At 36.9% G+C, this 26,729-nt stretch overlaps 1 protein-coding gene across 1 annotated transcript in view; it reads right to left on the bottom strand.

Moving 5' to 3' along the window:
- Positions 1–26,729, bottom strand: part of FBXL17 (F-box and leucine rich repeat protein 17) — a 288,290-nt gene that overhangs the window by 213,868 nt on the left and 47,693 nt on the right. The window lies entirely within an intron of this gene.

Genomic DNA, 26,729 nt, shown 5'->3' with positions numbered 1-26,729 from the left:
CAGTTTACAGGAGAACATCATAAAGAAAAACCTATCTGCCAGATATTGATAGGGTTGTGTATGTCCTCAATTACTTGTTTCTCTGCTAACATTAAATACAGATAACCTGTGAATGTTACAAGTTCTCATCCCAAATAGTGCAAAAACCAAATATACAAACAAACCGCCCTAGTTTTCTAAATTCAAACTGATTGAACACACCACCAAATAGGACATTTACTTTAGAGACAAAACACTTTTTACGAAGTGCTAATGCATGTCTCATTGTGTATAACAGTCAGGCAACTGGATATAAACTTCCAGACAATGATTCTTTACATCTATTTCACAGTGACCAAAGAGTGAAGCAATTTTATTTACATCCAAATTTTCATAATTTAAAACTACTTCCAAGCCTTGTATTTTCAAGACCATTCCTTTCCAACATTCTCATATCTAAGAATCATACAATTGTTGGAAAACACCTTTAAAAACACTGAGTCCAACCATTATGAACTACCAGATCTTCTCTACAGAACAAAAAACTTACATTGACAATTCTCTACTACTGACTGAACTAATGAATGTTCATCAGTTACTCCTTAGAAAATACATTTGAACAAATAACACCGGAAGAGACACACTATACGACCATATCTGAAGGCTTAAGTTCTTCCCATAAACATATTTTTCCACATTTTATAGAAATTCGGATATTAACAATCAGTATCATGATGACAGTATCCACTTCAAGGAAAACCAGAAAAAATAAGCACTGAGAAAATACTGAGTTCAGTGTTCCGATAGCGCTTCTAAATTTAACTGAATTAAATTTAACATTTATAGTTCTTTGTAGGAGAACTCAGAATTTAATTATTCTGTTCTTCAGAAGGAGGAAAATTTTAATTTACAAATAGGCCAAATGATTTAGGTTTTGTTTTTTAATTAAAATAGATATCATAGTCAACACAAAAGTGACTTTCCTCAGCCCATCAGTAATGACATGCCTTGATGAGTTGCAGAGGTAAGTTTCAGGCACAGAACTAGCCTTCTTATTTTTATGCAAAACTTAGTTACCTTATGAGCACAGAATCAAGAAGAAGTGATATCACAATGGTAAAAGGCAGAACAGTCTTCACTGCTTTCTACATTATAGTTTCTACAAGTAAGAGGTCACAGACACTGAAGCCATAGGGAAACTGAAAGGCAGGAAGTAAATTTATCAGTAGGTAGGATCAGGACGGTGGTAGCATCGATTGTTTGTGGGGGTATAGTGGTAAATATGAAGTCTAGGAAAAGAATACAGAGTCTCTTTCTCCCTGTGCCAAAAGAAAATGAACAAAAAAATTAAAAAAAAAAGGGAAAAAAACCCCAAAACCTAATCCTCAGCTGAATGACTATCAACATAAGACAAAGAGACTGGTCTACAAGGATTTAACATGTCTAGCCATCCCTAAAAGCAAAGGCACCCTTCTGCTCCCCAAAAATCTACTTAATATTTTCTGTATTAAGTCCATCTTTGGCATAGTCTACTATGTAAGTCTTCTATTTCTTAACATCCATCCATTTCAAAAATCTTACACAGCTGGCCTTGGTGCTGCCAGACGACCACTAAGCCTCTTCCTCCACAGGATAGGGTTAGAAAAGAAGATGAAAAAAAGCTTGTGGAAGAAGACAAAATTTAATAAGAAAAAAACTAAAAGGTATGTGTGGAAACAACACAAAAAGAGGAGTTCTTTTTCAGCTTCTCACTGGCAGGCAATGATCAGCAACTTCCTGGAAAGAGTAAGCACAGTATGTGTAGCAGTTGCTTGGGAAGACAACTCCCTGAATTCTACCCATTACTCTCAGCTCTTGTTGTAAAGTATGACACTATATGGTATGGAAAAATCACTTTGGTCTGCTTTGTCACGTGTCTCACCTATGCCCTCTCCCATCCTCTTATCCACTCCCAAGCTTAATGATGCCTCAATGCTATGCAAGCACCTGTTCAGCAACAGCCAGAACATTGGTGTGTTACCAACACTAGTGAGCCACAAATGCAAAGCCCAGCACCACATGGGCTACAAGAAGAAAATTAACTCCACCCCAGCTAGATTCCAAGAGCAGGGTGCAGCCATCAATCTCACCCTTCCCATTAAGTGTATACAATCATTACACCAAATTACCACACACAGAAATTCTAAGAGATAGAGATGAAAATGGCTTACTGAGATTTCAGCTTCCATGCTCACTTCTAGATCGTAAATTTTAACTCATATTTCTATGACGCTGTTACAAAATAAATGAATTAACATTCCTAAGATATGAAGTGCTATTTAATTTTTATTTCTATAAAGAACATTGCTGCAATTTTCTTTCAAGCCCTGAAATAGCTTAAGATCATCAATAACTATTATTCTTAAATCACTTCAATTTCTGCACTATTTGTAATGATTGATTGCAGGATTTTTCCTGATACTAATCTGCTTAGTAGAGTTTAATGCAATAAACTGTACAATTGACATGGAACCTTTGACAGCTTGTCACTCGACTGTCACAGTTTTCTGATTCGTGTCAAAATTTGTTTGCTGAAAGCCTGACAAATGACAAGGAGGTTTGAAGAGTTATGTCTTTGGCAAAAATGAAGCTCTAGTAGGGACAAAACATACTTTTGAATCATTACAGCAACGATTTGTGAGCATGCTAATAATGAACATTATACCTGTTGCCAAAGGTAACACCAAACATGTAGCTCAGTAACACTTGTTACACACTTTTACCTTATCATCAAATATAGTTACCAACTTACCATCATTGTCAGATCTTCAACTGTATCTCTTCTCAAAGAAAGGTCCTGCATTCTGGAAGCCCCCAACAATATTTGACTATTTGTGCTAAACTACTGTCATCCCCTCTTTCTTATGTATATGAAGTTAAGAGCCATTTTCTGTCTAATGCTTTGGTTTAGAATCATAAATACAAATTCCTTTCAGCTGATGTGGAACATCATTGCTAAAACCAGTTTGGAAGGAAGAACTCAAGAACTGCTAAGATATCCATGTGTGTGTTCTCTGAAATCCACTGACTCTGCAATATTTCTAAATATAAAAAAGCTCTTTCTCACCATAGTTGTGCTTATAAAGCTTAATGTTTAAAGCAATTTTATTCAAGGAAAATATAACCTATCCAAAATACTGCCACCCCATTTCTTGGATGTATTTTTCTGACTCTAGAAATTTAAGGGGGTTTTCGTCAAAAAAGACTAAAATAGCAGAAGACAGAAACATGAAACAAATAATTTGTTTCTACAGAGTCTAAGTAAAGTATTTCACATCTTTTCAGTTACGCATCAAATAGATTCATATGAATTACAGATATTCTATTATTTGTATGCAAAAATAATCTTAAGTGAACACAAGCAGGTATGGACAATTAATCCATTGTCCTAGACTATCTGTTATCTTCCCACAAAACCAAATTCATATACCTGTGTCATAGAATAACAGAATTTGTCACTCTGGCAAAAAAGCTGGATAGTATTATTATTTTTAAATATCTTGTAACATTTGATCAAAACACAAATTGCGCCAGTTTTTAAACTATTTCTCCTAAACCAATACAGAAATAAAACAGCAACCATCAACTCTTCATGAAGCATTATCTCACAAAATGCTCCTGGCATGAATACAAAGGAAAAAAAAAATCTTGATATTCTCCTGGACCTATTTATAAACCACATAATCCCAGCCTACAACACATTAACAATATGCATCTGGTGGCTCTTGAAGCTTTTCAACGGTAGTGTCTCCCACTTGTGTTGAAGAACTGAAACATAGATTATAGTGAAATATTCATAAAATGGGACACATTCAGCTTTGTCTGCTTTTAATTATTCCCCCTTTAGAACACGAAATTATTAAATTCACAAAATGCTCACTCAATAGAACCAATAGGTTGAAAAATTCTCTATTTCAAAAATGTCGTCTCTGTCCTTCACTAGAACACTTTCCACAATATGTTCTCTATAGAAATGAGGTTGAAACTATTGTGATGGTTGATTCCAATCTGGTCACGCTGGATGCTTTAGAATTAACCCTCTTCCTACTTCCTCCTTAATTCAACAACATTTATTTTTTTAAATTAGTCAATATTTGTGAGGCACATACATTTGTGACTGAACAAGAGATAAAAAGTTCTGTTTTCAGAACCATAGAATCATAGAATCAGTCAGGGTTGGAAGGGACCACAAGGATCACCTAGTTCCAAACCCCGTGCCATGGGCAGGGACACCTCACACTAGATCAGACTGGCCAGAGCCTCATCCAGCCTGGCCTTAAACACCTCCAGGGATGGGGCCTCAACCACCTCCCTGGACAACCCCTTCCAGGCTCTCACCACTCTCATGGGGAAGAACTTCTTCCTCACGTCCAGTCTGAATCTCTCCACTTCCAGCTTTATTCCATTCCCCCTAGTCCTATCACTACCTGATATCCTAAAAAGTCCCTCCCCAGCTTTATTGTAGGCCCCCATCAGATATTGAAAAGCCACAGTAAGGTCACCTCGGAGCCTTCTTTTCTCGACACTGAACAGCCCCAAATCTTTCAGTCTGTCCTCATAGGAGAGGTGCTCCAGGCCTCTGATCATCCTTGTGGCCCTCCTCTGGACACGTTCCAGCATGTCCATATCCCTCTTGTAATAGGGGCTCCAGAACTGGATGCAGTACTCCAGGTGGGGTCTCATCAGAGCTGAGTAGAGGGGGAGAATCACCTCCCTTGACCTGCTGGCCGCACTTCTCTTGATGCAGCCCAGGATCTGGTTGGCTTTCTGGGCTGCAAGTGCAAATTGACAGCTCATGTTGAGCTTCTCGTCCACTAACACCCCCAAGTCCCTCTCCTCAGGGCTGCTTTCCAGCCACTCACTGCCCAGCCTGTGTTTGTGCTTGGGATTGCCTCGACCCTTGTTGAACCTCATGAGGATGGCTTGGGCCCACCTCTCCAGCCTGTCAAGGGCCCTCTGGATGGCATCCCTTCCCTCCAGCGTGTCTGCTGCACCACACAGCTTGGTGTCATCAGCAAACTTGCTGAGGGTACACTCAATGCCTCTGTCCATGTCACTGACAAAGATGTTGAACAAGACTGGTCCCAGGACTGAGACCTGAGGGACTCCGCTTCTCACTGGCCTCCACTGGGACATGGACCCATTGACAGCCACTCCTTCGGTGTGGCCATCAAGCCAGTTCTTTATCCATCTTTGGTTCACCCATCAAACCCATGTGTCACCAGTTTGGAGACCAGGATGTGGTGTGGGACAGTGTCGAAGGCTTTGCTCAGGTCCAGGTAAATGACATCAGTTGCTCTCCCCTCATCTATTAATGTTGTGACCTTGTCATAGAAGGCCACCAGGTTTGTCAGGCAGGATTTGCCCTTGATAAACCCATGCTGACTGTACCCAGTCACCTCTTCAGTATTCTTCTGTCTCAGTAGTGCCTCCAGGAGGATCTGCTCTATGATCTTACTGGGCACACAAGTGAGAGTGAATGGCCTCTACTTCCTTGGTTCTTCCTTCTTCCCCTTTTTGAAAATGGGAGTAATGTTTCCCCTTTTCCAGTCAGTGGGGACTTCCCCAGACTGCCACGACTTTTGGAATATAATAGAGAGGGGTTTAGCAACCTCATCTGCCAGTTCTCTCAGTACCCATGGGTGTATCCCGTCAGGTCCCATGGACTTGAACACTTTCAGGGTCTTCAGGTGATCACGAACCTGATCTTCACTTATGATGGACAGTTCTTCCTTCTGGTTCTTGCCATTAGCTTCCATGACTATTCCAGGAGGGTGGCTGGAGGCTCTTGCAGTGAAGACCTGCAACTGATGTGATTGAGAACCTCAGCCTTTTCAAGGTCACTTAGGACCATTTCACCTGTTTCCTTTCTGAGAGGGCCCACACCTTCCCTAGTCTTCTTTTTACCATTAATATACCTGTAGAAATTCTTAGTGTTCCCTTTACCCTCCCTGGCTAGATTCAATTCAAACTGTGCTTTGGCTTTCCTAACCAGGTCTCTTGCTGCTCAGGCAGCTTCCTTATATCCCCCCCATTCTAGCTGTCTTTTCCTCCACTCCTTGTAGAGTTTCCTTTTAAGTGATAGTGTTTCCAGCAGCTCCTTGCTCATCCAGGCAGGCCTCCTAGCATTCTTCCCTGCTTTTCTCTTTGTTGGTATACATTGCTCCTGGACACAGAGGAGGTGGTCCTTGAATACTGACCAGCTGTCCTGGGCCTCTCTTCCCTCTAGGGCTTTGTCCCACGACACTTTGGCCAGCAGATCCCTGAAGTGATCAAAGTCTGCACACCTAAAGTCCAGGGTTGTAAGCTTAGAATACATCCTCCTGGTTGCCCTGAGGATCTTAAATTCAGCTGCTTCATGGTCACTGCAGCCAAGGCTGTCTCTGAGCCTCACATTGGTTACCAGCCCTTCCCTGTTGGTGAGAACAAGGTCCAGCATAGCACCTTTTCTTGTTGGTTCCTCTACCATTTGGAGGAGGAAGTTGTCATCTATGCAATCCAGGAACATCCTGGATTGCTGGTGTCTTGCTGTGTTGTCCCTCCAGCAGATGTCAGGGTGGTTGAAATCACCCATGAGGACCAGGGCTTGTGACCTGGAAGCCACTTCTATTTGTCTGTGAAGGGCCTCATCTGCTTGGTTCTGCTGGTCAGGTGGCCTGTAGCAGACCCCTACAGTAACATCTCCTTCCCCTGTCTTGCCTTTAATCTTAACCCATACACTCTCAACCAGTTCATCATCCTTCCCCAGGTGGAGCTCCACTGATTCCAGCTGGTCATTGACATCTCCTTCCTTGCCTATCCTTCCTAAAGAGCTTGTACCCATCTATCCCTACATTCCAGTCATGGGAATCATCCCACCAAGTTTCAGTAATAGCCACTATGTCATGGCATGCCAGCAGCACAGTGGCCCTTAATTCATCCTGTTTGTTGCCCAAGCTGTGTGCATTTGCATAGAGGCACTTCAGCTGGGCTGGCCCTGTCCTCCTCTTGTGCCAACTCCCCTTGATTTCCACAGAGTGTCCTGGTGCATCATTCGTGGCTTGCCTCAGGGCAGCAAGTTGAGAGCCCTCACTAGCTCTCCATCCCTCTGCCTCTGGTGAGCTGCCCCTCTGTTTTTCACGGGCCAGCAGAAAGCTATTAACCCCTTCCCCCTTCAAATCTAGTTTAAAGCCCTGTCAATGAGCCCTGCCAATTCCTGCCCCAGGATCCTTTTCCCCCTCTGGGACAAGTGCATGCCATTAGTTGTTTGCAGCTCTGGTGCCTTGTAAACCAAGCTGTGATTGTAGAACCCAAAGCCCTGTCGATGACACCAGCCCCGGAGCCATGAATTGACCTCTTGGCTCTTCCTATATATTCCCTTGTCCATCGCTGACGTTAGAGGGATAGAGGAGAACACAACTTGAGCTCCTGATCCCTTTAGCACTTGCCCTAAGGTTCTGAAGTCTCTTTTAATTGATTGTGAGCCTCTCATTGATACATCGTCACTACCCACCTGAAAGACCAGAAGTGGGTAGTAGTCTGAAGGACTCACAAGGTTGGGAACTTGTGATGGTTTGAAACTGTCTTTTTAATTTTTCCTTGCAAAGTTCAGAACAGAGAAAGTGAAAGAATGTAAATAAGTCACTATTGGGTGTAAGAAAGCAAAATAACCATTGTTCTAAACACTTCCATTGGATAGATAGAAATGTTTAAGAACTATTACCCAAAACAAAGTAGGCACTCTGCACATTCTGCGTTCGGCAGTGGGGGCAGTTGCTGGGCTGTCTGGCTGCTGTTTCTTCTTCTCTTCTGGCTGAAGATAACACACTGACCTTGGCAGCTAAGTTAACAACTTTCTGCTTAACTAACTCTGCTTCTCTGTCCAGGGGGGTCTGTGGGGGAAGCTCCTGGGAGAGAGAGGCCCCTTTGGGAGGGTCCCCTTGGGGGGAAGCAAAGGGAGATCGATTGTGCTTTTTCTGTTGATTGTATATATTTGTGAATGTTGTGAATTTTGTATATTTGTACATATTCATTGCATTTCATTGTAGATTTTAGACTCTGCTTGTAAATACAGCTTTTCATTTGCTTCCAGACTGAGCTAGCCTGGTTATTGTTGGTGGGGGGGGAATTTCATCTCACACCGACACAGAACTCTACCTACAATGTCCCTTACCTGGGCACCAGGGAGGCAGCAGACCTCTCTATGAAGTGGGTTTGGTCTGCATATTGGGGCCTCTGTTCCCTTCAGTAGGGATTCTCCTATAACGATGACCCTATGAGGTTTCTTTACAGGATTAGTTTTGATGGCTGGACTGTGGCAACCTGTCATTGGTGCAGCTTCTGACCTTCTTGAGTCCTCATCCTTACTTATGACCTGTTCCTCCTGCAGAGCCTCATACCTATTCTGTAAGTGCACTGTAGGCAGTGTGCTGTTTAAAGTAGCACGCTTGCTCTGTTTGCATTTCTTCCGTCTGGCAGAGACCTGTTTCCATTGGCCCTGCTCATGTGGGTTACTGCATGGAGGCTGAGAGGCTTGCTTGATGGGAGGGTATCAAATTCCCTGCTCCACTAAGAGTTACCCCCTGTTCTGATTTTGTAGAGGTTAGATTATGGGAATAGTCAATTTCCCTTTCACAGTCTCTTATTGTTCTTAGCCTTTCCACCTCTTCTTTTAGTTTGGCCACCATGTTAATCAGATCCCTGATCTGCTCACACCTAACACAGGTGTTGTTCCTGCTGTCCTCCATATCAAGTGCCAGGCTCCAGCACTCGCTGCAGCCACCTGCCTGAACACCTGCATGCTTGTGTGTGGTCTGTGTTTGGGTGCCCACTGTTTTTCTACTAGCCTTTGTTCGGGTAGTAATCATCTTTCAGTAACAACCTTCACCACCCCTTTTTTTTTTTTTTTCTCTTTTTTCTGTTTTTTCTCTCGTCAGTGAGAAGGCTGAGCTGAGCTGGTCACCGCTGCCTCCTCTCCTCACAGCCAGTCGCTGGGTTCTGTTTGGTTGTCGCGTCGTTTCCATGGCAACCCCTCCCCCTGCTACGGAACTGCGCTATGTAGGCAATCCGAGAACACTGTATGGACTCAGAAGCAAACAGTATGAATACGTCCAGTCACCGCAGTTTTAAAATTAAGTGAAAATATTGGCTAAATTCTCACTAATAGAAGCAAAATCTTCAAATAAGTTCTAAATTAAGAAGTGGAAAGTATGACCTTTTAAATTAAAAACTACATCATAGTATGCATTCCAAGATAGCCAAGAAAGGTCACATGCATTACCTTAAATCATGTTTTGTTAATTTTTAACCAGTTAACTTTGCCACTAATGGTAGAATTCAATCATAAGCATATATATCCAAAGCATGCATTCACTTTATGCACTGCTGTAACTCTGTAGAGAATCCTACCTTATTTGTCAACTTATTATATAGTAAGTATATCGTAGAACAGTAAAACAAATACTACCACCTATCACTCTAACTTCATATAAAAAATAACATCTTCACTTAGCAGCTGCATATTTTTCCCTAATGCTATTTTAAATGTCTTCCTAGCTATGCCTGTCTAATCTTTCTAAAAGCACAATAGAGTGAAACTTAAAAGGATTCTTCAGAGATGTTTATTCATGTTGACAAATCATCACTGATTTCATCCTCTGCATTATAAATTACTCTGTCATTCTTTAAACAGGTTAAAAAGTTAAATGTACATGATAGTTTGAAAAGCAGAGTCTGTTACAGAAATTATCTACAAGTTTACACTAGTCATTTTCCCATTTCCAATATTCTCTGTATTTTGTGTTGTGGGTAGACTGTCAAATTATAATGCTTTCTTTCATCTCTGATTTAAACAGTATTCTTACATGCAGTAAGTTTCATTAAAAACATGCACACAACTTAATGCAAATTTTACCATGACAACTTTTGCTGCAGAGTATAAGTAAAACATGAGACAGTCAGTGATTTTCAATAAAGTAGAAAATTAAGTTTTATTTTAAGCAAAACAACAGAAAATGTTTACAACCTTATTAAAAAAGCTCTTTCTGAAATATTTCTCCATTCTAAGATTTTCCACTGTCAATGTTATATTTAATAAAATACTTCTCTCTCCACCCTCCAAATCTTACTGAGAATGACAATAAAATTGCTATTAAGAGACATGCACATTGATAGAGCACTGCTGGAGGTCTTGAATTAATAAAGCTCAAGGAGTGAAGAAATATCAAGCTACTGTTTTCTACAAGTAGATGTGAAAATTTTCAGTAGCTTCACAGAAGCAATTTTAAGTGGATTTATATTTAAAATATAAATTGCACTGTTTAACTATTCCATCAGACTTCTTTGTCTTGTTGTTGTGGTAGGGCCATGTCATGGCACAGTACAAATCCAGACAGGCCTTAAGATGTACAGACACAGGGTCCCTTTCTCTCCCCTCCTTCCTGCAGGAAAACAGGGCAACATGGGAAAAAGAACAAAGGGGACAGGACTCCTGCCTGTCTGGTAAACAACATGTTGTCTAGGGGGAGAGCATGTAAGCAGACCACTGCTCCCCCAGATACAAGGTCCTTGCTTCTGCCTTTTATGGTTATAGCCTTGCAGAACGCTTTTCTATTGGGCAGCTACACGTTAGCCTTAGTGCCCCATTGGACCAATTGACCTCTGGCATTTTGTATATATACAAGTGGCTAGGTACCCTAGCCTTGCCTTGCTCAAGTTTGCTGAAGCCTTGCTTCAAGCCTTGCCGCCTCGAGTTGCCCTGCCCTGCCTCAAGTGCCTGGATCAGAGCCCGGGATAAAGCCACAAGCCATACACGTGCAAGCCGGAGAAGCCACAAGCCTAGAATCCAGAGTCGCTGAGCTGCTTCCCCTTGCTACCAGAATCGTGTCGTGCCTCAGTTTACGCAGGAATCCAGCAAATGCTCGTTGCAAAGAGCGTCGTTAACTGCCCGCTGTCCACTGAAGCCAGACCAGCCTGGGACCACGCAGTAAACCTCTCCTGCTGGCAATCTTCCATGCCAAGCCTCAAAAGAGTGCCCCAAAGCTAATGCAGCAGCAGCACCACCCGTTATATGGGTGAAACTAGCTGTAATTAGTTCACTCCCCTTTGGGTTTAACGGTTCTTATTGAGCCTCCTCCCCGCTGTAACTGAGCGCTACCTGCTCTCAGGGACCTTCTCTTTCCAAGTTGTTGCCTCTTAATTTGCATAGAATAGTTTGTATTTGCCCTGAGATTGCATAATTCCCATTGTAAATATATTTTCCAACCATACAATGATCCTTTCAATGAGTTTTGGCATGATTAATTAATAAAGGGTTACTATTTTTATTAATACCCATTTGCCATATAGTTTATTAATTATTGTTGTGAGGGTAATTAATAAATAAGTCTCCCTCGACCGCAAGACTTGTTTATTGGATTTTTTCCCTGTTGTTTTTAATATAGTACATCCTCTAAACACTGTTTCCTAATTTTGGTGTTCTTGAATATACTCTTAACATGCCTTGGGAAAGTTGGGAAAGGAAAAATGTTTTAATTAGTCAGATATAACAATACATCTACACTTTCTTCTTCTTCTGACAGATTCATTTATTCCTCAGTTTCTACACCACACTTCGCATGAAGTTGGAAAGGTGGAAGGGTGAGGTGAGGGAGATGGCGCAGCAGCAAGTACTCCAGGAAATTACACTGCACAAAATATTCTAAAGTATACTTCAGGGAAAAGTCCAGAATGCAAACTGTGTCCTCATCCTGAATCAGCTAAACACCATGCCACACCAGCTCACCAGATTTGGAGAAAAGGTTTGCATCTGATTCTAGCTACAGAATTTTGTAGTTTCCATAAGAGCCACATGACATTCAGTGATAGCTAACTATATGAACCAGCACCCTTTGCCCTTGCTTTGCAACCATGATGTAAAGGCCACTAGAGCTTCAGCAACCAAGCACTAACGGAGCTCTATGTATTAGTGATCTACCCACAGACTACTTAAAAGAATAAAATCTGTTGCATAATTTTAATACAAACCAATGTTTTAGTAGGTACTATCAGTCCCAGCTCCTATGGTTACCGTTAGTTCTATGGTCACAAGAATAGGAAACACATATGTAATTGCCTGGTTGTAAAAGATGTACGTGTGTTTATAATATTCTGTAAAAGACCACATTAATTACAAAATATGATTAGAAAAATATCCCATAAGAAGACAGAAGCAGCTTTCATTTTTGTGGGCCTCAGGATCTGAGGTATCAGAAGTCTGGGTTTCATGAAACTTTTCACTGTTTAATATTGATACACTTCAAGAGGATTAACTACTCTGTACTTATAGCGTAATTTGGAAAGGCAGAGAAATATAGAAAAGATACATATTATCCTTCAAAGCATTCTGGTCAAGAAGCTTAAAATAAGATACTGTCCTTTTCCAAAAAAAATAAATGTGTTAAAAAGAACATTTTCAAAGTTACTGGACTGCAGTTCCTGGGGAAAAAAAAGTCTTATTTTTTTTTTAATTCCTGAAGAGGTTTTTTTATTATGTTTTTATTATATAAAACATTTCCACAGAAAGACAGTACACTTAAAGAGACACACTTTATATGCTTTGGTTTGATCGGAATAAGCTAAACTGTCTAAAATTCTTTTAGAACCACTTGTCAAAGCACATTGGGTGAACAACATCAAATAAATCTCACTTATAAAGCTACTGAGCATTACCCCCAAAAAATGACATTTTAACTATATACAAAATAAACTATAATTAACAGTATGAGTTTCATATTAAGATGAAAATATCAACCACTAGAGAAATGAAGATTAAGATCTCCTGTATCTAACCCACTAGTGTAAAAAAAATATTCTCTCTCATTTCAATTATAAAAAATACAAACTGTCCATCCACAGAAATGAGCTTAACAACCAACTCTAACTGCAGCAGAAACACCTACTCAAATAATTTTCATTCAATTATTCCTTTATCAGATACATAGAAATACAATAAAATAATTAGACTCATTCTAATTCTGAACTCCAGCAAACTACAATTGTTGGTCTTGGGCTTTTTATATATATATATATATTTTTTTTTTTTTTTAATTGGAAGAAAACCTGATTTTTTTTTCACTGTCAGCAGAAGCTGCTTAAAAGCCTGCATAATGTCAGGGTGCAGGACATGTTTGTTCTTTCTCTGTGATAAGCTTTTCTAGATACTGTAACACTGAAATTTTCCAAATAGGGTAAATCTTCCATGTACTTATAATCGCAGTTCTTTGTGCATTACTTTCCCCATAGACATAGCATTGCTAGTAAGAGCTACCTCATGAAGTGTTTGAGGAATGCTTAGTATTTTCAGTCTTCTTTAACACCTGAGACTTGTGCTTCATGAAAGCTTCATGGAAAATAGTATTTTTTATAAATCTATATATTTACATATATATATATATATATATATATATATATATATATATATATATATATATATATTTAACAGCACCTGAGTCCTCTGCAATTTCACCTTGTGTCAAAGTCCTTAACAAAGCAACTTGTGGAGCACAAATACAACTACAAATTCTGCAGCCCACATTCTTTCTAAGGCTCAGTTGGTTTAAATTATCTCCACTCTCTCCTGTATTTCATATTTAAAATATCAAAGAACAGAGTGGTTCATTCAATAAAATAATTATGGGGAGGGAGAGGTTGAATTTCTCCAGTAGTAGTGTGACCTTTATTGAAAGTATAAGCTGTACACAGATCAAATCTGTATGCATTTCCTCAAAGACTTTCCTAACAATGCTTATTCTTTCTATAGGATAATACCTCACACTTAATCTGCTAATTGTGCTTGCTACATAAGTACTTCTAGGGGTTTGTGGGGGTTCTATTGTTTGTTTTCTGAAATTGTCATTTTCTTTGTTTTCTGCCACCTGCTATACACAGAGATAGTGCACACAGAGCTATTTCATTGTCAGAAATGCTATTAATAACACTGTAAGGTCATTCAGCAAATCAGTAGTATAATGCAATAAATTTATGGATAGAAAGCCAGCTATTGTCCCTACCATAAGCTTCATTTACTAAAAACAAAACAAAACAAAAAAACAACCACACTATGATCACTATCAGATCTTACAGAAGAACACTCCAGAGTTCCTCATCTTTTCAGTGTTCATGCTCTCTACAATTCTGTTTCTCTACCAAAGACTTCCAAATAGCTTTGTATCACCAAACTCTCTATAAACTACTTGTATTTCTGCATCTTACTGATCCACAAGTAAGTTCAATATCCTTTGCTCATTAGCCTTAAAAATGCACAAAAAAATTCTCATCCATTTGTCTTTATTCTAACCATACTTCCCCAAAACTGCCACATCAGGTCTTCAGACACAGTTCCATGACTAAAATATACCAAAGTACATGAATTGATAATCATGTTCTTACAGTTTCCAACTACTTTTTCCATTTTATCACTGTCTTACCTTTCATGTCCCCTTCTTAAAATATATCCCAATATACTTATTTATAAAAGTTAACATTTGATAAAACATATAAAAATCTTAGTACAGTTTCTCTTATTCTTATAAATTACTTAATCACTGACACATAGAGCTATTGCCCACTTAAATTCTTGAAGAAATAAAAAACATGAGTTCGATTTTCAAAATTATTTCCTATTTTTTAAAAAAAAGTTACTCAATTTATCAAGCACTACAGACAGTAATTTCTCCATCTTCACCAGTAAAACAAAATACTGCAGAATGGATATTGCAAGTATTTACCTCACTGGAATTACCAAAAGGCTAGGCTATGAAGAGAAGAACATAAGGGTAATCAGACACTGGAACAGATTACCCGGACAGTCTGTGGAATCTTCATCCTTGCAGATATTTAAAACTCTCCTGGACAAGACCAGGAAAACTTGCTCTAGGTTGGACCAGGAGGCTGGAGTAAACTTCTGGAAGTCGTTTCCAATGCACATAAAATCTACAAGCTTTTATGGCATAAAATCAACAGTAAAATCAACATGACTTTACGGCAGAGAGCTCTTGGTGTTGTATGAGTAGTTTTTCCATGCATAGTATTAATTATTGCCAAACATTTTGGCACTAACATTTTTTCAAGAGACTAAGTTGAACACACGCACACACGCACAAATATATATTATTTTCCATGAAGCTCAAGTCTCAGCCTTCAAACACTTCATAACAGTTCTTACTAGCAATGCTATGCCTATAGGGAAATTAATGCACAAAGGATATAGATAATAAATAGAACAATGAAAATTTACCCTATTTGTAAAACTCCAGTGTTACAGTATCTAGAAAAGCTTATCACAGAGAAAGAACAAACATGCCCTACACCTTGACATTTCGTGGGCATTTAAGCAGTGTCTGCTGGCAATGAAAAAAACCCACCAAAATCACTTTGTCTTCCAAGTTAAATTATATACATATATATATATATAGATATATCCATATATATAGATTTATCCATATATATATACACACAGATACATATTGCCCACTTGTCTTCAGTGCTAAACTTGTCTTAGGCATAGGGATCACTTGATAAAATGGTATTTTGATAATGGTAGGTATTACCTGAAAACATGAAGCCTACTTTAAAATCTTTTTTTCATCTTTCAAGTGATATACACAAAAAGACAGAAAGGTATTTTAAAAAATGTATTATAATAAAATTTCTAACAATGTATCAGCACATGCATTTGTTTGCAACAATAAGCACACTTATTGAGTGCAAAACTCTAAACCTACAATGTTTTTCCAGCAAAGTGCTGTTTTTGTCAAGAGCCACATGTTTTCACAATCAAAGGAATAGAGTAAGCTTGTTTCAAGGTCAAAATGATGATGTTTAAGTTTTGTTAGTTGCAAATATAATATTACTATCAAAAGCCGACAGAGTCTCTGACAAGGTTCTTCGGTATAAATTCAGAATGATAGGTAGATTAATCACATTCTAGTTTGACAAACTGCATTGAAAAATGTGACTCATAAGTATAAAATTTGAGAGCTCAGCCATCTACATTAAATAATAAAAATTCAAAGACCTCTTTTCATCAGTGTAATTTGATTAGTCTTTCTTCAAAAAGGAGCCCTTTTCTTGTCATGAGGTGCTTTCTTTTATGTACCTTTTTTTTTCTTTTTCTCAATTATTATCTATATAATGAAATAAAAAAGGTGAATATAAGGTGGCAATCTCTTTTGTTTTGGTTGAGCTATGAATACAGCAAAGGGAGCCACTCCCTTTCAGAACTACACAAGGAGTTGCCCACTATCTAAAATCCTTGTATGAAATAATAGGATATGTTTTATTCTGTACTGTCTGGTCTGTGGTATTAATTATTTTCAGCCACATTTAGTAACCTCAGTGATGTATTTTATTTAACCTTCACAAAATAGTGAACCTGAAGTGAGATGCTGCACTGGAGCACAAAAGATAAAGACCTAAAAACTTTAGTTGTTGTTTAGTTGTTAGTTTAGAACACTTTAATGTTCAAACTAGCAAAAAGAAATAGCCTGTCTTATTACAGTAACATAGCAATTATCTATTACATATGTGGGAAAAACAAACAGTAACAAATAAGTAACAGTCTTTCATTGCTAATCACCTCAAGAAACATGAAACCACCTAAGATATCCTTTGTTTCTCTAACCTTAACCATTCTTCACAACAATCACATTCCTAACTAATGAGCATATTAAAGGTTTTAGAGGTAAAACCATTTTCTATTAGATACTTCAGCACAAACAGTTGACTTTTAATACCAAACTGTCAAGTATCAAATGTATAAGTGCATATTGCCTCTCAAGATTATTTTTGTAATTTAGGAAACAATATATTCTATTATTCTTTTTATTGGTTACCTGGCAAAGCATACATCAATTTTAATACTCCATAAATATTAGTATTTAGATTAAACTAGCTGGTTTTGTTGGATTAAACTAGTTGGTTTTCTTTTAATGGACTGCATTTTTCATACGGTAAATTATAATTCTAAAGAACAACCACATAATGGATAATTACATACAAATGTCAGGAACAAAATGAAATTCATTAAACTTTTATTACTATTTTCATCTTCTATTACTGGTCAGAAGAGCTGGAGTAATTTTTTAAAAATACCTTTTAATGTTAACTGAAAAGTACAGATACTGATTAATTTGCTGTAATTTTAATTCAATTTTTTTTTAAAAGATACTATTTCCATTTATTGAAAAATATTTGCTCCTACACATACAATCTATAATTGTCCTGATACGGCCATGACATGGCCCAGTACAAACCCAGACAGGCCTTAAGATGTCTAGACGGAGTCCCTTTCTCTCCCCTCCTTCCTGCAGAAAAACAGGGCAAACTGGGAAAAGGAACAAAGGGGACAGGACTCCAAGATGTTTATCTGGGGTGAGAGCACATTAGCTGACCACTGCTCCCCCAGATACAAGGTCCTTGCTTCTGCCTTTTATGGTTATAGCCTGGCAGAACGCCTTTCCATTGGGCAGCTACATGTCAAGCTTCAGTGCCCCATTGGACCAACCGATCTCTGGCAATTTGTATATATACAAGTGACTGGGTAGTCACCCTTGCCTTGCCTTGCCTTGCTTAAGCCTGCTGAAGCCTTGCCTTGCTTCAAGCCTATATGGACCCGTCTTGTAGAAGCTACCTCAATTTGCCCTGCCTTGCCTTGAGTGCCTGGATCAGAGCCTGGGATAAAGCCACAAGCCATACACATGCAAGAGGGAGAAGACACAAGCCTAAAAGGTGGTGTCACCTAGTCTGCTTCCCCTTGCTACCAGAATCGTGCCATGCCTCAGTTTACCCAGAAACCAAGCAAGCGCTGGTCACGAAGAGTGTCGTTAACTGTCTGCCTGCCGTCTGCTGAAGCCATATCAGCCTGGGACCATGCAATAAACCCTTCTTGTCGGCAATCTTCCATGCTGCACCTTACGAGAGCGCCCTAAAGCTAACACAGCAACAGCATCGCCATGTGGGAGAAACTAGCTGTGAGTAACTAGTTCACTGCTTTTTGGGTTTAACAGTTCTTAGCGAGCCTCTCCCCCCGCTGTAATCGAGCGCCATCTGCTCTCGGAGTCTTTCTCTTTCCAAGTTGTTGCCTCCTAATTTGCACAGAATAGTTTGTATTTGCCCTAAGACTTGCATAATTCCCATTGTAAATATATCTTCCAACCGTACAACGATCCTTTAAATGAGTTTTGGCATATTTCATATTAATAAAGGGTTACTATTAATACCACTTTGCCATATCGTTTATTATTTATTGTTGTGAGGGAAATTAATACATATTCCTCCCCTCAACCACAACAATAATGAAAGGGTACTGTATAGCAGGAGATACAAAAGCTAGCAACACCCTAGTTTTCAGTTATTAAATGGTATGTACACACACACTTATCCCAAACTGCACTTGCACTTAGCCCATACAGTCTTTGCAGTAATTGATAAGGAAATAAACAACAAATCTTTGCATTAATTTACAAATTCTCTGTTTCTCAGAATTTGCCAAATGCACAAAGCTTAAAACTAATGGATACAAACAGTCACTCTCTATGTGCTTTCCTGGATATTGAACATACAGTCGATGGTAATTCAATAACGCTTCCACAATTGCCTGCAGGAACTTTCTTCCAGTCTTTTAAAACATCGCATGATACTTAAAAATTAAATTTCTGTCTGGAAATGCTAAATAGTTTCTGTATAAACACATTTACATTAACTTAAGAGCCTTTTTGCCTTTTTTATTTATTTACAATTTTACAGCATGTTTTATACACAGAATAAATGCAATACTACCTAATATTAATGTAAGAGAGTTACTGTAACAGCACACTAGTATGATTTTGGTCAATTTTCATCTCATCTGAAAAGCAGAAAACCCTGCTGAACAGATGCTGTTACACATACCAGTATCTAGAATACTAGTTAATGCTTAGTAGCATTAAAAGCACATAGATTATGACATTGTAGTTTTCATCTTTCTTGCTTCACAAAGCATACTGACAATGTAGCCTTTCATTAACTTCAATTTCCAACATTCTAATTAAAAGCAGAAAAACAATCTCAAGTTCTTAACACATAACTATAATGCCAGGTAAGACTGGTATAACCTTCAAATTATGCTTATGGGAGAGCTCAGTAAACTCAACAGCATTACTGTCTTAATTAATTAAGTTAAATTTTTAAAGGATATATACAACACTAACTAGAACATGTTTTGCATTGTTAAGTGAAAGTACATTCAAATATAATGATTTTACAACAACTTTAATTTCAAAACCAAGCATCTCAATAAATTTAGTATGTCTCTGTAGAAAGAAACAAACAACAAAATGACAAATGTTTAGAATAGAATTTTCTTGAATGATAAAAAGCATTTCCTATTTAAAACTGAAAGCTAAAGAGCTATGAACACTATTTTCTTAATAAAAGCTTGAACTTAACCGCACTTAGGTTTAAAAAAGTTTGGTTTTTTTTTTTAATTAAACAGATTCTTAGAAGTTCAAAATACATAAAGCACAGAAGCAGACATGGGATATTTCTCCTCATTATTGTTTTGCTATTCGGTTAACAAATCTATTGCATTCAGCCTCACACTAACATTTCTGAGTTAATAAATATAATAAAGACAGTAACATATGACCCTTTTGAAGGATTTCATTTACTTTGTGGATATTCTATGGTGTGATTGATAATAAAGGAAAAATTTCTTCCTTGCAGTTAGTTTATTATGTTCATTAGACTTACGAAAATTCCCCAAAAAAAAGCCAGGTCCTTGTCAGATACATGTGTAATTTTTTTAAAACAGAATACAGTGACAGAAGAATAAAATGCTATGAAATGAATAAGCATGGCTGACCAAAGTCCCAGAGAGTAGGCAAGAAAAAAAATCCAAACATTTCATATGGATGATTACATATTTCTGTTAAATTCAATGTTTAACATTAAAATTTAAGAACAATAGTGAAAGTAAAATTCTGGGGATAAGGATCAAATAATGATGAGTGAACAATATGTGAAGTGATACCTTACTAGCATGTTCAAAAAACAGGACTGTCACAAAAAAACAGCCGTGGGAGCAGAGGCATGAACTACCACATCAAATGTTAAACACTTCATTGATGTGTCTTGAAAATATGAAACAATGGTAAGTAATCCAGTAATATGAAAATGAATGTACAGTAAACGAAACAAGACTGTAATCTAAGACTCTGCTCTAACCCACTCCTGCTGCTAGGTAGAAAAACGTTTTTTAATCATAATTCTACAATGACTTCTATAAAAGCTTTTCTGAACTACAAAAAATACTGGTACTAACTTAAAATAGTGATTATATATAGTCTTAAGGTTATGTGCTAGTTGTACATGAGGCAGTAGAAACTGGTATTCCAGAAATAACCTAAGCACTGCATGACTAGTGTTCTATCATTATACTTTGCTGTGAAGCTTATTAATTTCTTTCAAGAAAAATAACAACAAGGATGAGATATTAGACTTCAGAGTTTGACAAGCAAGTCATCTTAAAAGAAGCAATCTTCCAGATCACACACATCTCCCCATATTCCCAACTGTCTTCACATTACAGCTTGGTGTTTTGTCCTTCTCTTAAATCTCCTCTTAAAACTGCAAGAATCCACATCACTTATCTACAGTAGCTTTTTTTTTTTTTTTTTAACCATCAAAGACTTGTATTTGAACGTGCAAATTCAGATGCTAATGGAAGGTCTCATAGCTGCCACAGCATGTGTAGATTCTATTCATCAGGTATAAAAGTTAAAAGTACAACTAACGAGTCACATTGTGCATAAAACCGCAGTTTCATGCAATAAACCCAGTTCATATTGCAACAAATATCACAAGACATTCTTAAGTGTAAGGGACAAATGCACACCATGTCCAAAATAGCCAATGCAGGCGGCACATACATGACCTGGTATTTACCATACTGAGACATCACCCGAGATGTACAATGCTTTTGCGTTGAAAAAAAAACCCACCACAATAAAAATGTCTATGTTTATGATACTTACTATGTAAGCTAAATCCTAGTTGGTTATTCATCTTAAGAATCAAAGTTAAAAAGATCAATACTTAAACTTGAAATGTGGCAAATTTGTGACTTATTAGAACTTTACGTATTACACAGTTCAGGCAGACCAAGAATAACAAGCAGCATTTTTAACCACGCTAAAATTATATTGTGTGAAAAACAATCTAATCCAAGACACAGAGGCATTCTTTCCCTTCAGACCTGAAAAGACTTTAAAAATAATGTAAAAATGCATAATACAACTCATGCTGGCATGTCAAGTGCAGAATTTATTGCAATTGATTTTCAGATCTATTGCCCTCTTTTCTTTACTTCCAATTTCTTTCCGTTTTTAAAAAAATAATTTTTGTAATATCCATTAATATCTGTTTTGCAAGTTATGGGGATATCTAAATTACAGAGTATTTTACCGCCTCCAAAATACAGTTTATAGAAATAAAGGAAAATCAAAGCAAATATTTGAAGAAACTTATCCTAAAAAACAAGTCTTAATAAGCTATGATACAAAAATATTAGAAGGTCAACAACCACATTTCATTGTTAATGTCAAGAAATACCATTAAATACCCCACAAATTTAATCAGCATTATAACCATTTAATCATTACAAACCACTCTTATCGCTCTACAATAAATATTTTTGAAATATTAAATGCAAATTCTTCTGCATTTCTTCTTACAACATAAAAGAGTGCCTACCATACACATACAGCTGCTAGAGCTCATTATTTACCTCCATTTCATGTCTTCACCGTTCCTTCCTCCACTACAATTTCCCTTTTCTTTCTTATTCCTACCTTTTGTTTCTCCTTTTCTTCTTCCCCTCTCTTACTGTGCATTTCTGTTTTGTCATCTGTTCTCATTTGTTACTTTCTTTCAGCTGGCAGCATGAGAAGCCCAGAGCAGAGGTCCCGTTTACCATGCTAAGAATGTCACGCACTTCTGGCTATGAAAGCCAGCTACCACCTGGGAAGAAATGGAGGGGGATTTAAGCCCACCAGAAAAGCCTGTCCAATAAATGTCAGCCTTACACAACCTGTAATTATAACTTCTCATACATATACACTGGGGCCTTGGAAACTGTCCAAGCTTTCCTTTTTCCCACCCCTCTTCTTCTGTTAGTTCTCTGCACTCCAGCATACAGGTAAGAAATTGAAGTGGAAGTCAATATTTTGGTATATCTCAAGGGTCTCATCTTCCTGTCTAGGTAACATCTTCTTACAAACAGATACCTTATGAACTGTGGCACGGTATTCAAAAATACGCAAAACGTACTAAAAATGTTTTTCAGAATTTCAAAGTTGTTTTATTCACTGAAGTACAGAATATTTGAGCAGGATTTTAAAGATAGACAGAAGTTTAAGGGTAGTTTGCAAGATTAGTTTGCAGACTTTTTTTGCAATCGCAAATACTTTCCTTATGCTGGAAGTATTATCACCAGTATTCTAATTGTTAACAAAACAATTAAACACCCATTTTTATCTATTGAAATTATGTTAGAGAAGTAATTTTAACTGAATCCTTTAAAATTCATACAGGCTGCACACACTACTAATGCAGTCAATTAAGGAAAATTTACCAAAATGTTCATTTCACTGTAACACACTATTTCATCAGTTACTATGCAATGTGTGTGAAACTTCTAAACATTAGTCAGTACATAAATATCCAACATGGCAAAAAGATGTTTGCAGATCAGAGATCTTCATTTGAATAGTTGCAGTATTTCTGATGTGCCAAATTATGTTATTTTTGTCACATTTAATATTATATGGGTGTTTTTTAATACGTTGGAATATTTAAAAAGGAGCTCTGTCCTCCATTACAAGACTACAGCTTGTGCAAATGCATTACAGCAATAATGAAGAAAGCCTATGCAGTGGCTTAAAAAAAAAAAATCAACAAATGAGGAAAATCAAAACTGAACTAAACCAAAAAGCCCCAAGCCATAAAATACTGAAATCAGTAAGATACTGCAAAGGTTTTTAGTTACAGCCTTTGCTGAATAAACATTTTCTCAAATACACCAAAACATAAGATGAACCATTATCATTAATTTTGGGCTTCAGCTTTAACAAACAGGCTGTCACAGTGCTCTGTGACACAAATTTATCTTCTTTCATGAAATTGTGTCACTGTTGTAGAATGCTTATTGAAGCAAGTACCTAAAGCATCTAACACAGAATTGTACTTTCCACATTAACTTACCAATAGTTTGAACAAGATATGTTCTTGTTCTTGCTATAGGGAAAAAACTGAAACTGGAAGCAAGATGATGAATTTACACATACTGAGAGGTCTAATGAAAAACAATTCATAAAGGCAAATCTAGTGGGTGCAGCAGAACATTTCTCAATATATCCACTGTAATGAATAATTCCAAACTAATTCCTTAATTTACTTTGTCAAACATTTATCAGATACATTTATCAGATAGCTCAAAACACTTAAAAACACTGCCTACCATGAGCATACAGAGAAAGCACTTCATACCATTTTCAAAAGACTACAGAATTAAACATCTGTCAGTATGCAAACTACTTCTGAATTCAATTAATAAGTAAAATAATTTATGCTTGTATTACTGTTGGATGACTCCATACACACCAATACCAGATTAAGACCACACATAATATTCAAATGATATCATGGCAAGTTTTGTGCAGCGTAGTCAACAGTATGACCATTATGACTCCTACTACTGTTGCTAAATCACAGAATGCTCTTGCACAGTAAGTATTATAAACAAGGCTTCTAACAGATGAAGAATCAACCACTGCCTTCAAAACCTATTGAATGCATAGGTGGGATTACCATTAGATGACTCTGTGATCAGAACTGAAAACTTCAGAATACAGTTCATTTCTACCTTTAAGTTAGTATATATTTCTATAATCATCTCTAAGTGACTTTTCCAAAACATTAAATATGTAGAAGTTACCTTTATTCAGTGTTCTGTATCTGCTTTACCCTTCAATTTCCTCTTTCGCAAGTACAAAGATCTTTACAAGAATTAGCTAAATACTTTTAGTGTGGTATCTTCCTCTCTAATTGCAATACAAATAATGAACCGTTGTTTTAGGACTTGGATGCTCATAGAGGGCTTCTTGTTCAGAAAGATTTGACTTAGACATTGCTAGGAACTATTAGCTAACAAGGACGGCTGAGTGACTTCTTTCTTCTTGTATTTATATAATATTAATATCCACCTAACCTTCATATAGGCATAGTTTTCTCAGTTTAACACCTACCCACGTTTCTCTTCTAGTAACTTCCCAGAGAAGCTCAGATGATTTCAGTATTCCTGCTAAGACTCAGAACTCCCATCTTAACACTGCAAAGAGTTATTTCGTTTTGTAAGGAAGCAAGCTTCAATTTCATCATTCTAACAAGGCAGAAGTGCTATGAAAAACAGGAATAAAATACCTAAATTTGAAACAAATGTAGAAGGGGTCAGTATACAAAGAAAGAACATAAACCTGGGGAGTTCCACATTCCCAGCAACTAACCATGCATGAATTTATAATCAGAAGTCATGGATTTAGGCATAAATTGGACAAGCATGAAAGAACAAAATACAAAATACTACAGATTAAAAAGCAGATGCACAGGGTCACATTACTTTCAAAAAGCAGGCTTTTCAAAAGGAGAAACAAAAGAAGAAAATCAAAATCCAGCAGTGAAAGGAGGTGAAAAAATTCAAAATAGGCTTATAATATAAAAAAGACCTCAATTCCTAAACACATGAAAGATACCTCTGAAGTTAAGCAATTCTTTATGAGAAGTAACTCAAGGTATATAAAATTTGCCTAATACAGAAAGCTGGGCAATTTCTGGTGTCTGGTTTTTTGCTTTCTGACTTGAACCTAAATCTAGAACTACAAAACTTACAAAATACATACATCATGTTAAATAGCTCTAGTAGAGTCTACACAGATAAAGAAGAAAATTTAGAACACACACTCACAAAATGAATCGAAACAACAGAAACAAAAAAAAACCACAGAAAAAAAGAAAAAAAACCCTCAAAAAACCACAAACCAAAGCAAATCCAACAAACCAAAACAAGTCCACTTCCTTCAGAAGGCTCTCAAGTCTTTTTTCCCAATGGTTGCAAATTCAGACAGAATTTCTTTTTTGGCTAGAGTTTTATTTTTTGCCATTTGAAACATTAATTTTCAGAATCCAAATATGTCACCTTAAGCTAGACATTAAATGATAAATCTTTTAAAGGAATAAAAACTATAAGCAAACTAGTTTAAGGTTCTAAATATTCAGGCCAAAATTATTACTATGACAACAGATGGCACCACAGCTCAAATGTCATTATACTTTACTGCTTACAGGAAGTTTAAGATTGTGAATGCCACTCTATTAACAATAACAGAAATAAAGTCTGTAACAAATTAATTCCCATTTTTCTGGAGTACATCAAACGAAAACCATATATGACTTCCTCTTTGAATACAAAAATGTGTTTTGAGTTTTCTTCTTTAGCAGATTTCTCTGTAGCTCAGAAATCAAAAGAATAAACCAAACTAAACATACTTTCCTCTAAAAGATACAGAATACTATTCATATACTGCAATTATTGTATGTGTGAAAATTGTTTTTATTTTAAACCGCATGGCCACTTGAAATGGAAGACCGTGAGGTCAATTAATGTAAAATCTGAAAAGCCTTATGAAAGCTGTATTACAAAATCAAGAACAAAAGGCCTGTGACACATGTACAGAATGACTGTCAGAACACCAGTTATTTTTTCTAAACATTGAAATAGCACAAATATTACTGATTCTGTAAATTCTACTTACGGAGCTGCACAGACCTTTCAATTTTGCTTAATCAATACTGAAACCACATCAAGTATTTGTAACTAATAATAAAACTGCTGGAATTTTCTTAAGCAGGTTTCACTTTGTTTTTGTTCTAAGCTATCAAAGGTGGTAATAATGAACCCTTTTACTCTCTGAAATATCTGGCAATACACAAACAGTCACATATGCATATGAAGACCAAAAAAACCCAAAAAGTTGTGAATCCATTTTAGAAAATATTGCAAATTTTGACTAAGAGCTAGCAGGAAAAAGGATAATGCAAGTGTTATATGAACTCCAGAACAACTTCTAGTAGCTAATTTGATTGAAATTTATTTTTACTATGACAAAACTCTGCAAGATCTATACAGATACTGCTTATTTTGAGAAGGAAAACATTCTAATTCAAATGTGACAATTATGACACCTAATAAAATAATTTTTTGATATTACTTTTCCTATAGAAAAAAGCCATTCATAACAAAATGAATTGTAAAATATCTTTAACACAACAAAATGTATATAGAAGTTAAGAAGTTATCCAAAGTTCCTAGAATGAATTTAAGTTTCAGGAAGTTTACTTAATAAAATACAATAATTTACAGAACTATGTCATGTAATACTATGGAAAAACACCAAATCTATAAAATTACTTATATTTTGCAGGTTCACACACACACATATATATAGATAAATATTTCACAATTAGAACACTAGTTGCAGAACACTAAGTATAGCATATTATCATGACACTCAAAATGCTAATTGGTAACCCCTTATAGTTACTTTATAGCTAGCTAGAATTTATATTCTCAATTACAGGAACAGTCTTCACACATTAAAAAA

This window comes from Indicator indicator, chromosome Z (genome assembly GCF_027791375.1).
Source record: "Indicator indicator isolate 239-I01 chromosome Z, UM_Iind_1.1, whole genome shotgun sequence".
Classification (NCBI taxonomy): Eukaryota; Metazoa; Chordata; class Aves; order Piciformes; family Indicatoridae; genus Indicator; species Indicator indicator.
Note: the sequence above shows the minus strand (reverse complement) of the source record. Positions and strands in the feature narration are given on the sequence as shown.